The 14,672-nt window shown below is 43.7% G+C and overlaps 1 pseudogene; it reads left to right on the top strand.

Annotated features, from left to right (window-relative positions):
- The first annotated feature begins 594 nt into the window (after window positions 1-594).
- The window catches only part of LOC111955739 (protein Jumonji-like), an 89,023-nt pseudogene continuing 74,945 nt past the window's right edge, over window positions 595-14,672 (top strand).

The following is a 14,672-nucleotide window of genomic DNA, read 5'->3' as shown; positions in this document are numbered from 1 at the left end:
TAATATGGTAGCTGTGATGTAAGGTTTACTTGACTTCACCTTCCTTACCTCAATGCACAATGCCATTCTGAAGATGAATGTAGGCCTGTGGGCTAAAAACAGTATTTACTTTGGCAACAGAATATTATTGATTAATTTGTAGCATTGCCATTACATAGATTGAGGGCTTGAAACAAGGTTGATAATTTGCACACTAAATATGAATGGAATCCAGATCCGCTTTTCACTTGATAGCTCAAGCCACTGAGGAGAAATAGGAAACACGTGGTAACTTGCAATTTTCAAAGAACCAACTAGCCTACGTGTGGGGATCCGATTCCTTCGAACAAAGTAGGCTACTTTATCCGTGATATATTATTCATCTCCCGTTTTGTAAAATAATTTTTACCCGGTGCCCGAAAAACGGTCTTTTAAAGTTGCCGCTGTCCATGGTAACGGATGTGATAGGCTGAACCTGGGAAAGAAAGAAGCACGCCTCGTTCAGAATAGCAGCGGCGCTGGAGTAGCCAACAGTCGTCGTCTGATAGCTCCAGCCAAAACGGGACATCGAACCTTTTTTATTTTATTTATTTATTTGGTTCGATTGATATCCTCTTCTCAAACAAGATGTGACTTTTAAAACAAGACTAATACCTTTAGAATATTCACGTCAGGATAGCCGGGAGAGAGAACGCCGAGGGGTTTTTGCGAATGGAAGTTATTTGTTGTGAATTGTTTTGAGTATGTTATGCCGACGTGAGTTTGTTTTTGGGTTGTCTCTGTTCGTCGTGGACCTTTAATTTGGAATCTAACGACGAAAACCAGATCGTCGAGGGAAACCCTGAGTGGGGATTCTACGAAGCCAGAGAGCTCCCAACAGACCGGGGATTTAAATTGTGTTTGGTGTGCTCCGGGAGAAGCGAGAGTCAAAGAAAGAAATTCATGTGGCCATTCTCTCTTTAGCAAAATATTTTGGATTGCAGAATGAGCAAGGAAAGACCCAAGAGGAATATCATCCAAAAGAAATACGTGAGTAGCTACTTTCCTATTATTGTCCTATGTGCATAAAATAATTTGACCTTTACAAGTTTGCACGTTCAATTCGCCTGTTTCGAAGAAAATGCATCCACTTCGATCACGGAGTAGAAAGGTTACCATTACACAGCTGTGGCCTATTGGAGTCGAATTGCCTTTCAGATATTGAAGTTGTAGAATGTGTTATCAATTAGACGTCTTTGATTTTAAAGAGTCTGTTATATGTATACAGTGTCTGTGTTGCTTCAGTTCTTAAACATCAGACAAGGCTATTTATTTGATTATTAACTCGCCATGGAAGGGCAATGCGCATTGAGGAATCATCACTGTACGAGAAATCAATAAACCTCACACAACAATTTAAGTCAGAATTTTACACTGGAGCTGGCTACTTGTTTTCAGAATATATTTTTATCCTTTAGTTCCTTTCAGAGCCATGAAGAGAGACCGCCATATCTCCCATGGCTGATTCCGGGTTGCATACCCCCATCCTGAGCAGCCCTCTATACACTGTGGCATTTATAAATTAACATTTGTTTTGCTGTTGGATATCATAACAACATTCACTTTAGTTATTTTGACGTGACTTGACTGTAACTGAAAAGCACAGTCCGACCATGAGTGGACTGTGGCTCTTTAATTTTCTCGGTAGGAAGAGGACGCAGGGGTTAGGCAATTTAACATTTGAGAAGAATTTATCATTATACAATCGTAGTGGAACGTTCAGGAGGAGTTGCTTGTCTGTTGGTTTACTAACATTGATATGCGACAAAGGGTCTCATCATTTTAATTTTGTGTTGCACGTCTGTGTTATCTCAGTGAATGGAATATATTGCAGCCTGAGCTTGCTGAGTCAGGAATGTTAAAGCTTCTCGGACATTTTTTTTCTAAATCCGCATTTAAGTTAAGCAGACGAGAGACCCTGGATGCAGCTAAACGAAGTGTTAAAGGGCATAGTATATTAAACGCGAACTTGTTTTTTGTGTAATTTTAAAGAGGTGGTATTTCAGTCGCATTGCAGAGGTTCGTGTGAAGGGGAGGCAAGAAGCGACCATTTTCTATCTGCAACTACCTAATACCGGTGAATTTGTCAAAGGGGCTATACCAATTTAGGTAATTTAAAGATTTTTACCCTCTGTGTAACCCAAAAGATTTAAAATATTTTAAATTTAGTTTTAAAACAGGCGTAAACTAACCAATGACGTACTCTCTCAAACTGAGACACTGGCACATCCCTTGGCTGAGTTTAACCCTCACGTTACTGCGTGTCCTCGTGTGAATTTTCCTCGTGTGGAAACAATGTGAAGTTATTATGAACTACTTTGAATAATAACATAACTTCAGATGATGCACGTTTTTATTTCCATATTTAATCTCAAAACATTTTGGCCACGTGTGGGCCTGCTGTTTGTGGCCCACAACACTTGAGTTATGAAAGCACAGTGGGATCCTCATAAGGTGTGATTGTGGCCTTGCCCAAACATTCCACTCTAACGTGATTGAAACGTTATACTTTTTATATATTATGAGGTGAAATAATACTCATTTCCCGAAGTGTTAAGCATATAGTTACAGTCCATATACTCTATACTTTCCCCAGAGTGTGATACTATTTCTCCCTAACATACTCAACTCTCACTGCAATGCTAAAGTAATCAATGCACTACATTTCCAACTTTCTTTGGGACAGGTGAGATAATTTGACAGCGAAAAGGACACTGGGGAAATCTCAAGACCGAAAATTATGTCTGATATTTTATTCATAACTTACGTAATTATAGATGTATGCTTATATGGCTATGTTTGTGTGTGGAATTGGACTGCACGGAACATGGCTGTCACATCTGCTGAGCTGCAGCAGCTGGGGTAAAAATCTGGTCGGACCAAACCATGCGAACGACAAAACAACCTGGAGGTGCCCCCCTCTCCTCAGGGCCCCCCACTCAGAACGCAACACCCTCCCCCTCAGAACAACTCTTGGCCCCTCTGATTTAACGTCCCCTTAATTAGCGTTAGACAATTAGCCATGCTTGGCTCCTCAGGAACACTGGAAAAGAGTGAGTTGTGATTCTCCCCCATGTGCTCCATCCATGTTATTAAATACATACATCAGGGGAAAAAAACACTTTTTATAAAGCAGACAAGGCAGTTGCTGCTCCTTAGATAAGACTCAAGTTAACCCCCCCCCAAAAAACATTTTTAGAGGCACAAACACTCTCACTCTCTGAAATGATATATCTGTATATTCAGTGAATTTGGCGGGGGTGTAATAACTCATTTGGGTAGCAGCGTTTGCTAGATTTGTGGTGTTTATCTGAACATACCACTGAGAGGAGACGTGCAGCCAGGGCCATTTTGTCCTGACTAGGCTGTTCTCAGGATGTGTGGTGGGATAGAGCTGCCTCTGATTCAGGCTTTGTGGCGCTGGGCTGGCCTCTGTGTGCTGGGATAGAGCTTGGCTGTGTGGTGGGATAAGCACAGCTGCTGCAGGGGTCTTTACAAATGTAAAGAAGCTGTCAGTGTTTGTTTCATCAGGCACACAACTGATGAGGGCCAAGTTGAAAAATCCACTGCAGTGTGTTGAGCACAAAAAGAGGAAACACAAATAGAGGGGGCCGGGGTCGAGGCCTGTAAACGTTCCCCCCCCTCTCTCCCTCCCCAGTCCTTCAGCTTTACTATTTAAATTTGTGCCTCATATCCACCCATGAGAGTTTGTGGGTCTGAGCCTGAATGTGCTTCATTTAACCTTCTGTTTTAATGCAGATGGTCTTTTTAAAATCCTCGTTTTCTTCCCGTGTGTAACACAGCAGAGTTCACAGTTCCGCCCTGAGGAACCTTGGCACTGTAACTGGGCCAGTGAGATGCTGTGAGGTAGGTTTCAACAGGAAGGTTTCAGACACCTCATTCTACACCACTACCCTCCACCTTCTTGCTCAAGCATTCTTAGTATTAATCATAGTTTTATCCTCCTTTATATCGGCGGGACCACTGACTCCACAGTACGTGGAGAGCTGGATCTCCACAGTACGTGGAGAGAGGGAACTGGCAGACACAGCCTTTTGATGCTGTTGCATTTATTGATGGATTTATTCAGTTCTCAGTGTTTTGCTGTCTGCCAACAGACAATGTTCCACTTTACTGCGTCGTTACGGGAGCTCCCCAAACTGCCAAATTTAATTTGGGCCGCCAGTGATCAGCTGCAGCCAGCCCATCGCCTCCTATTCTCCATTCTGTCTATCCCTGATTTTATGACAGCTTTACTTCACGCACCCTGCCCCTGTTACCCTGTTATGTAATGTGACCTATCTCTTATCAGCTGTTACCATCTCGGCACTATCTCTGCACAAGGCCACAGTTCCTTTTCTGTTCATTAGACCAACCTCTTTATGGGCAAACTACCAGCCAGGCTCATGCACTATTTTATTAAACTACCAGGGTAGTGCCATACGTACTGTACCAGGCAGATGAACTGCTGTAATATCATACAAATGGGGGGTGACTGTTGATACCATGGATAATGACTCCATATCTGTGCTGAGGAGGATGTGTTCCTATGTACTGTTTGATATTGTAATCATGTGCTGAAATATACTCTATCATATGTGCGATTATTCTGAGATGAGACTGTCTGACATTGCTGTATTAGAGGACTATTCAGAATATATGTATGTATGAGACTCATGTACACCACATTCTCACTGAATGCACTGCTTCATTTTGCTACATGATTTATGTCTTCCTACTCCTGTGGGTTTGGCTGGACTGCCCTGAGAGGGACACAAGCTGCACTACACAGTATGTGTGTGTATGTGGCAGCCAAAGCTTATCTGTTCTGAATCCCTGAGGAGCTGAATCAGCATTTTTAGATGTCTTTGGTTTTGCCTCAACATGCTTCAACCCTGAGGTGGGAGGACACTTGACGGCAGTAGGTAGGCTGCATGGGTGTGACTGGAGGGCAGAACAGGGGAGGATGGAGGGCATTATGAACAAGACACCTTAGCTGAACCCATTCAGCTGGTGAGGGTTGTGTTCAGAGTGCGGTAGACTTCTACGGAGTCTCTACTGACTGTAAAGCCTAATGGAACCATTAGTACTGCAGTGTCCTGCCATCCAACCACTAACCTAACATGGCAGGCGTAAAAAGACGTCTCAGCGGTGTCCCTACATCTGTTCTTTAGGGCAAACGGAAGTTAGGTTGAAAACCCGAAACATCTGTGTTGTACCGACCCTGCGGAGAGTGAGTGCATGGACTGCTTCTATGGTTGAGCTGGGGCTGGACACATCAGTTATACACTCTCGGTCAATCCGGTATTATCTCTAGATCCCTTTCTACCACTCTGACTTACCTTCATCAGGCAGCAGTAAGCCTCCAGGGATAAAGCAATAGAGGTTCCATTCTGACTATATTGATCCACGTTACAGACTCCTAATGCTTTGATGCGTGATGAGCTGCTGAATGGGCAGCGAGGAGGCTATTTTAGCCATATATTGTTATTCAACATGATTTATAAATCATTATACTCAATGTCTAAATATAGTTGACCATCAGATTACACAGCTGTGTTATACCTGGTTTATAGGACTCGTATTTACTCATGTCTGAGTTTTGAATCATAGTGCACTCATTACAAAACTCTCATTATGTAGTTTGGGGTTCTAGGTTTCCACCAATTTATTCTATATAAATCGGTGATGCAATGATGTTTGTAGTGGTGTATATAATGGTTATATTTCATGTGTAGCTGTATAATATCTGTTTCCTGCCAGAGACCCCCACATGGACCTTTGTCCACTGCTGTGTTAGATTGGCACACTGACTTATCCACGGGTTAAGTTGGAGTCAAAGCATTAGTCAGATGTCATATTTACTGTGGTGATGAAGGTATTTCTTTATTTACATTTTTATTGCAGTCATTTGAGGCCCTTGAACAAGCCGGTGTCGTTTTCTGAAAGATGTCCTCTCCCTCAGTGCATGTTAATGCAGCCTTTTCAACAAGCGTCGCCCCCCCCCCCCCCTTCTGAGGACAGGCCTAACTCTGGGTGGCAGCTCGCCTCTCGATTTACTACAGTAATGAGCTTGTGCAGTAAGTGGCTGCAGTGTGTACTCTTCTCACTATAATCTGCTGGRGTAGTTGGGKGGGCTGCATTGGCTTTGKGGGGACCGRGKGGGGGGGGGGGGGGGGGGGTGGACTTGYACAGCTCAAAGGTGGGGAGGCAAGAAACTGAAGCTTTTTTTTTTTAGGTGAATGGAGGCGAGTTAGTTACCGCTCTGTGCTCCAGCACCATGAGAAACACATTAGTCTCCTGCGCCATCTTGTCTGGTAATAGAATACTGTTTTTTTTTTTTATATATATTTTTTTATTCCCTCAGTGTCATTACTCAGCCAGGTGCAAAGAGCAGAGCGGCACCGTTTCCAGTGGGATCAGTATGAGAGCAGAAGCTACGGCAGTTCTCTCCCGCTGAGCCAGAGAATCTCCTCTAAACTGCTGTGGAGGGGTTGGCGGTGGGATATCTTGCTGCTTACAACACTCGTGTATATTTGTCTGTAGTGTGTTTGTATTCATCTGTTTGGCGGGAGATCCGTCTCCTTGGTGGTTTCTTCTCTCCACTCCCTCCTCGCTGCATTCTTCCCACATTTTGTTGTTTGGCTTCAAACTGCCAAAGGAAACATTGGAAGCTTCCCCAGATAGATGGAGTGTAAACTGTTGGAATACCTCACCTCGCCTCTCCCTCTCTCACCATAAACAGGCACCCTGTGCTTTGTCTCTGTGGGTCAGCTAAACACATGAGGCCAGGAGTTTGGTTAGCCACACATTCTGTCCCTCACATGCCATTAGATAGCTGCTGTTGTCTTGGCGGCCTGAAACGTATAAAGATTATTCACAATATGTGGTTTCATAAAGAACGTTGACAGATGTTCATTATGACCCAACAGTGGGATTAATATTTAAAATAGAAGAATTGTCAGAAATCTGATTCAGTCAAAAGTAATGCCTCTGATCTCTCTGCATAATGGCAGAATTTTAATGACACTTCTAGCTGCTAAGTTTTCACTAGGCCTCACAGCAGGGGACTGTAGTGTTTGGTACACCCAGGGAAGGGAGCCAAAGCCCAGGCTGAAAGGCTGGCCCTGCCCCCTGGCCCTGGATCAAATAACCCTCCCAAAGGAAGCACTGTCACAGGTTGTGGTTTTTAGTCTGAGAACTAAAGAGGATAGAAATAATTAAATTGGGGTCTGTTGCGGGTAGAATTTCAATCTTTACCGTTGCTAATGACAGAGCCGGGTCTAGATACTGATCTTAATGTTGATCACGTCAGATCCATATACTGTACAGCCTTGCTTAAATCTCATTACATTGGTAAATTTCAGCAGATTTACACTACAGCCATTTAGGCCTATAGATGTCTATCTAGGTCTATAGTATACTGTGTGACTGAGGACAGAGTATGCGATTTAGTAAGGCTTCAGTTGGTAATCATAGAAGTTCAATCCAAACCAACTCTGCCATGTAATGTAAACTGAATCTGGGAGTCACCTAGTGTTTTTTTATTTATTTTTTATTCATGCCATCGGAGGGGGCCTAGCCACTCCGTTACTATAGCAACTGCTGGAGTCTGGGCAGAATGGAGCGTCCATCGGTCTGTTTTCAGACACGACACTCCAGTGTCTGAACATAGTGGAGAGCTGAAGTTAGACTGTAAAGTAGCTTTGCACAGACTGTACTGAGGGGTGTTTGTAGGTAACAGGCTGAGAGGCATGACTTACTTTCGTATGAAATGTGTGGCAATTTACACTCTTGTGCTATTTTAGGTATTTCACAACTAAGGCATTTCCTGACAGAACTAGCTGTTTGAGGCCTGTTCCCTTTAATATCACACTATTGTATTTTGAATGAAACCAGAAAACCATTACCTGGTACTGTAAATGACAGTTCCACTGAAATCAACTGAGGCATTATTACTCCTATCAGTCATTGTTGCCACATTTACTTTACTACCCGAATGGAGAGCAAGTGGAGGAGAGGCAGCCATTTAGTTTCCTCTGAGTATTGAATGGTCTTACTTGGCTTGGTGCTCAGACATAGTTAAGAGGAACCATTTGCCAACCTTGAAGGAGGAGTGTCTGAGTACCTTTATCACTGGACAATCTGCCAGACCCACTGACTGAGGCAGCAGCCATGGTTTGGTGTGTGGCTTTGTGTCTGTGACTTGGCCTGACAGGACAGGAGGTGTGTGACTGGTTCTCCTGTTTACTGTGACGTTGGCAGAGGATCCTGTAAGCGGTGACACCGTGGTAACTAGGTGTCTCTGTCTCCGTGGCAACCAGGTTTGTCTGTGTGCCTGAGACAAAGTACATTTCACCTCCACAGGATCCCTTTGAGCTCAATTACCAACTAGAGGGAGAGAATGAGAAGGAAGGAAGGAGTGAGAAAGGGATAGTATGAATCAACCCTGCTGCTCCTCTCTCTCTAGCCTGCTGGGGACCCTTCCCTCCCTCCCTTCTGTATCTGATCTAATCGTTTCTCATACATCGTAATATTTTGCGCACGGCCCCACAGTACGCTGCCTCCCAGTTACACCACCCTGTCCTACCCCTGCAGCTCCTTCCCTGGGCCTCTCCTCTCCTCCCCAGGCTGCAGCGTGGTTCTTTGTGAGGAAACGGGCCAAGCTATGAGGTGAAAATCACTTCTTAATTGCCTGTTTTCTGTATTTCTGTGCAAGCGAGGGGCTTTAGTGTTGTGAGCCCCAAACAAACAACAACCTGCCCACTGTAATCTACAGTCATATAGCCCTGCACTCTGAATGGCCACTTTCATCATGATTTTCTCAGCAGTGGTGTGTGTAAAAAGCATATCAAACATCTTTCCTCCCAATGACGTTTCTACAGTATGTGATAATTGCCAGAACAAAAGATGCAAAAAATATGTGTTTGGGCTATACTGGCATGGACCTTTTTCTCTATTAGTTTCTGTTGGCTATTAGATTTAAAGGCTGTGGTGTACGAAGCCAACACTGTGTTGGATGCATGTCCATGTCAGTGAGCGTTTGTGAGCCCAGAGCAGTAGCATGGTGTAGAGCCAGGCTGGGGCCCCTCTGTGGTCAGCTTCCTGTCAACTGTCTGTTCTGCTGCGGTCTCCTCCATTACCAGCAAAGTAACGGCTAATCTTATCTCCCTGACAGTTAGCATTACACTCAGCCTTCTCTCCTGCAGCCATCTCTTTTGAGCTTCACTCTACCAGTCCACTCATTGTCTCTGCAGAAAGAGAGCGTTTTAGTGACAGTTGAGGTTTCTCCCTCCCAGTCAAACTGGCCTGTGAATACCAGGCCAGCTAATCACTAGCTGCTTGTATCTGTCATCCACAGTGTGTCCTGTTGGTGACACTGGGCCTGCTGCAGGAGAGCAGAGCTCACAGCTTCATTAAACCACATGAAATCCTCCACTTAATTTCTGTTGGCCCTGATAGTTGTTTTCCTCCAGCTAACAGAGCCGTGTAGTGCGACTATAACCTAACATAATCATTTAGTCTCCCAGCATCTGGCAGGCGACTCTACTCTCTGAAATCCATCCACTGCTATTTTTATGGGGCATGAATCTGTTGAAGCCACGGCTGCTGCTGGCTGTCTGGCTCTGTTCTCCTGTTGTAAATAACTTCTCTCTCCATCAGAGAAATGGAGTCCATTGTTATGGGTCATTTTCAGGCCTACTTTGTTTGAACGTCAAAGGAGAATAGCTTGTGAATAAAATTAATACGGTTGAAATATGATGGTCAAACGCCTGGACTATATTGAGTAACCGTAGTGCTGAGGAAAAACAAATTACATTTTCTGCTGCTATTGTTTTGATTCCTGGAACATGGCTGGTAGGTCGGTTAGGGGGTTAAGCACAGCGTTTGTATGCTGTGAACCCTCTGACCCTGGACGTTTACAAACGGGACAAAGCAGCTTTGCGTCTCTCAGCTCAGTCAGCGCTCTACTGGCTGTGCTGGGGCCCGGCCTCACGCTTGCATCAACACAGCTCCCCAACCGCAGTGATGGTGCATGATGGGAGCTGCAGAGTGCAGAATACTCCTATGTTTTGGGGTAAGAGTAACCCTCCTGCTACCCCTGTGCTCTCCCATGAGCCAAGTCTTTTTTTTTTTTTTTTAAATATATATATTTTTTTTCTTCTCCCCACTACTAATTGACTGTGAACATGGCTCTGGGAGCACGGTGCTGCATGGATCCCCCTGGCTGTCAATCGCTCTGCTTGGTTGTGAGCGACAGCTACAGATGTGTGCCCTGTTCTGTCTGTCCTCAAACCACAGTACCGTGAAACTGTCAGTCTGCCTCCCTTCCCCCTTTCTTTCCCCACTCCAGAGAAACTCACAATGCCTTTGACTTGTAGTTTCTCAGGTCGTGTCTACACTTGACACTTCCATGCGACTCCTACTATCAGAATACAAAGATCGCATTGAAAAGACTGGTCTAGATGTACAAAAGTCGCTTTGTGGTCTAATTGTGTTCAAATATGGCTAACCACATCAGGTGGTCAGGGATGCATTGTGTGGGAATTTCTCCTTCGTCTGAATGCAGCCAGGCTACCGAAAGCGCATACAGTGGGTGACGTCCAGCACTCCTCCCACCAGTCTCCAGAAATGCATTCCAAGCACCGAGGAACATGTTTGCAGGCCTCATCAATGCTAGCCAGCTAGTTCATATTTAGAAGAAAAACTAATTTGTTTGACTAGAAATATGCTCATTCATTTGCAATCCCTTTAGCATTGCTTGCTGGCTAACTACAGAGGTTAGCTACTGCCATCAGTTGTGATTTTATTATAATTTAGCCTATTCCACCGTTTGTAGAATGCATACTGGCATTTGAATATTGGCGGGAAAAGAGAGTCCGGACACACTGGACACTGTAGACTCATTTACATGTAGGTGTAGACTCCTGACGCTTTCGGAATTCCATGATCAGAACTCTATGATCAGAATACCAAAGCGGCATGAACTGTCAAGTCTASACACGGYCCGCTGTGTCTTGGGGATCCCATGAGGTTTAACTGAACCACTATGATGTTTGTGTAAATGTGGTCTGTGCACAGCCTTCTCAGCAGTGAGATGTAGGCTACACCAATTCTCAGCTGTGTTGGCTATTTATACTAAATTCTCTTCAGTCCATGCCACAAACAGATATTTGAGTTTGACTAAACTCGGTTCTGATGTTTTGGAGCTGGTTATTTGCCATTCATTTATAAAGGTCTAAATGCTTTTCATTCATTGATAAAGGTAGACAGTAGTGCTTCATGCTAGTTTGGTTTAATGTTCTCCCTCACCAGAGAGAAGCTAGTCTAAACCATACTGTTTTATTTCAGTCCTGTGAAATTAATTCATGGAAAAGCTGAGTGTCTGACTCTGCAGTGTGCATATTCTCTCCCCAAATGAGGGCATTGATGTATGAAGAACCTGTCAGAGGAATTGATTCCAAAAGCAGCCGTCTCTTCCTCAAACACACGACTGTTCCCAGTGAGCCCACAGATTGACAGCCAAATTTAGATTATCACCTTATCAGTCAGTAGGGCGTCTTGGCGTCTATACCTCTACCTCTCTCGGCTTCAGTTTTGTGTTCAGGGCCAAGTGTTTCTTTCTGTCTCACAGGATTTGATGAATAGCTTTAATACAACGTTTCCCTTTTGCTCTCTGAGAAAATAACTCCAATACAAATCAAATCCAACTTTGTGTCACCTGAGCCGAATACATGTGTAGACCTTACCGTGAAATGCTTACTACAAGCCCTTAACCTCTCTAGGGTACGTGAGACGTGAGCGTCCCACCTCTTCAACAGCCATTGAAACTGCAGGGCGCCAAATTCGAAGCAACAGAAATCCCATAATTTAAAATTCCTCAAACATACATGTATTTTACACCATTTTAAAGATACACTTGTTGTAAATCCAGCCACAGTGTCCGATTTCAAAAAAACTTCACAACGAAAGCAAACCAAACGATTATGTTAGGTGAGTGCCTATTCACAGAATAACACAAAAAGCAGAAATAGAGATAAAATGAATCACTAACCTTTGATGATCTTCATCAGATGACACTCATAGGACTTCATGTTACACGATACATGTATGTTTTGTTCGGTAAAGTTCATATTTATATCCAAARATTTGAGTTTACATTGGCGCCTTATGTTCAGAAGTCACAAAACATCCTTTGATTTTGCAGAGAGCCACATCAATTTACAGGAATACTCATAATAAACATTGCTAAAAGATACAACTGTTATGCATGGAATTTTAGATGCACTTCTCCTTAATGCAACYGCTGTGTCAGATTTCAAACAAGCTTTACGAAAAATGCAACCCATGCAATAATCTGAGTCGGCGCTCAGAGCCCAATCAAGACACAAATATAGCCGCCATATTATGCAGTCAACAGAAGTCCGAAGTAAAATTATAAACATACACTTACCTTTGATGATCTTCATCAGAATGCACTCCCAGGAATCCCAGTTACACAAATGTTCGATTATGTCCAAATTCCTCCTTGTTGTAGCGTTCAGTACACTTTCCAAACTCACAACGTGAGGTCAGGTCCAGCGGAAAGTACGGACAAAGTTAAAGTTATATTACAATCCGTAAAAACATGACAAAGTATTGAATCAATATTTAGGATGTTTTTAACATAGTTCATCGATGTTCCAACCGGAGTGTTCCTGTGTATTCAGAAGTGCGATGGAACAGAGCTCGCTCTCACGTGAACGCGCATGGTCAGGGCATGTTCAGGTCATGATAGACCTTACTCATTCCTCTCTCCTTCGGCCCCACTTCACAGTAGAGGCATCAGACAAGGTTCTAACGACTGTTGACATCTAGTGGAAGCCTTAGGAAGTGCAACATTACCAATATMCCACTATCTTCAATAGGAGCTGAGTTGAAAATCAACCAACCTCAGACTTCCCACTTCCTAGTTGGATTTTTTTCTCAGGTTTTTGCCTACCTGATGAGTTCTGTTATACTCAGACATCATTCAAACAGTTTTAGAAACTTCAGAGTGTTTTCTATCCAAAGCTACTAATACTATGCATATTCTAGCTTTTATGGCTTTGTAGCAGGACGTTTACTCTGGGCATGCTTTTCATCCGGACGTGAAAATACTGCCCCCTACCCCACAGAAGTTAACCAACGGTGCAGTTCAAGAAAAGTTAAGAAAATATTTACCAAATAAAGTAATATACTTTAAAGTGATTGTGCAAGGGTCATTTTGTGATGTGTAAACTACTATTTTTCCTACTCAACTTTTCCTCTGTGGTTTCTCCTCACCCCTACACTCTGTTCATTGCCTGTCTTCTCCATCCATGCTGCCATTGTCTGTTCTGAAAGCGACTCTGTGACAATGCCACATGCCCCCCTTCGTTTGTGTGTGTGAACCTGTTCCTTCTGTTCCACTAACCTGATGTCTGCAGGTGTTTGTTTAACGGTGTGGTCAGCCATGCGTAGTGGAGGCCAACTGTATGGTAATATGAGACCAGTGATTGTACAGCAGTGATTCTACTCTGAGCAACAACATGGATCTGGGAAGCACCCGGACCTTCACTCATTCAGCTTCTCTTACAATGGCTGATTGACAGCTGGCCCTATTTAATTGTTGTGTATTTCTTATGACAAACAATGGAGAAATGCGTTAAACGTGCAATGTTAAAGGTCTTATGTGCGGTGATTTTTAATGTAGTTTTATGTATTTACAAAGGAGGATGGGACTGAAGCGGATTGCCAAGCCCGGTATCAATGYATTGTCTACATCTAACTGGCTTTTATTCTTCAAGGCTGTTTGGACAAAGGCAGTTGTCTGAATAGGGATGTGTGAGATATATGCACAGCTGTGCTCTGCTGAAAATAACGTTTCCTCTAAAGCCACGACAGACAGGAAGAAAGTTGGAATAGAAACAGATTTTCTAAGGACAGGTACACAAGGCAAGTATCCCCATAAGAACACACACCACCGTGATTTTGTGAAATTGAATAAAGAATTAATTATAATGTATTCATCATACGATCAAATGTTATTTTATGAGACCTTATCTGCACTACTTCTACAAAATAAATCAATAGTAATTAAACTGCCCATTCACAGTAGAGGAAGGCTGTCAGAGCCAGTTTCTCCATCTCCTCAAAAGAGCCAGTTTCTCCATCTCCTCAAAAGAGCCAGTTTCTCCATCTCCTCAAAAGAGCCAGTTTCTCCATCTCCTCAAAAGAGCCAGTTTCTCCATCTCCTCAAAAGAGCCAGTTTCTCCATCTCCTCAAAAGAACCACTGCTCGTCACTCCTCTCACAGCTTGCTGTATGATTCTGTCTCTTTGCAAAAGAAGCATATTCCTCACCTTCCTTTTTATGTGGACCAGGCAGCTTTGCTCCTGCTCAGACAGGTGCTAGCTGTGTTCGGGGGCAATGTGTCTGTTCTGCTCACACTCCCAAAGACGTGGGCTGTCCGCCTCCACCTGGGCCATCCATGGTACAGCCTGGACAAATTGCTGGATATAGTAACGCACGTGCGAACACACACACACATACACACAGGCTGCTGCTAACACCTTTCTAAGCTGAAGGGAAGGGCCTCTCTTTCTTTGTTGCTGCTCTGCTCAGAGTGGAACGAGGGAGTACAACGAGGGGAAG

The sequence above is a fragment of the Salvelinus sp. IW2-2015 genome, linkage group LG31, assembly GCF_002910315.2.
Source record: "Salvelinus sp. IW2-2015 linkage group LG31, ASM291031v2, whole genome shotgun sequence".
NCBI classification, from domain to species: Eukaryota; Metazoa; Chordata; class Actinopteri; order Salmoniformes; family Salmonidae; genus Salvelinus; species Salvelinus sp. IW2-2015.
The sequence above is the reverse complement of the archived record's forward strand: the minus strand, read 5'-3'. Positions and strand labels throughout refer to the sequence as shown.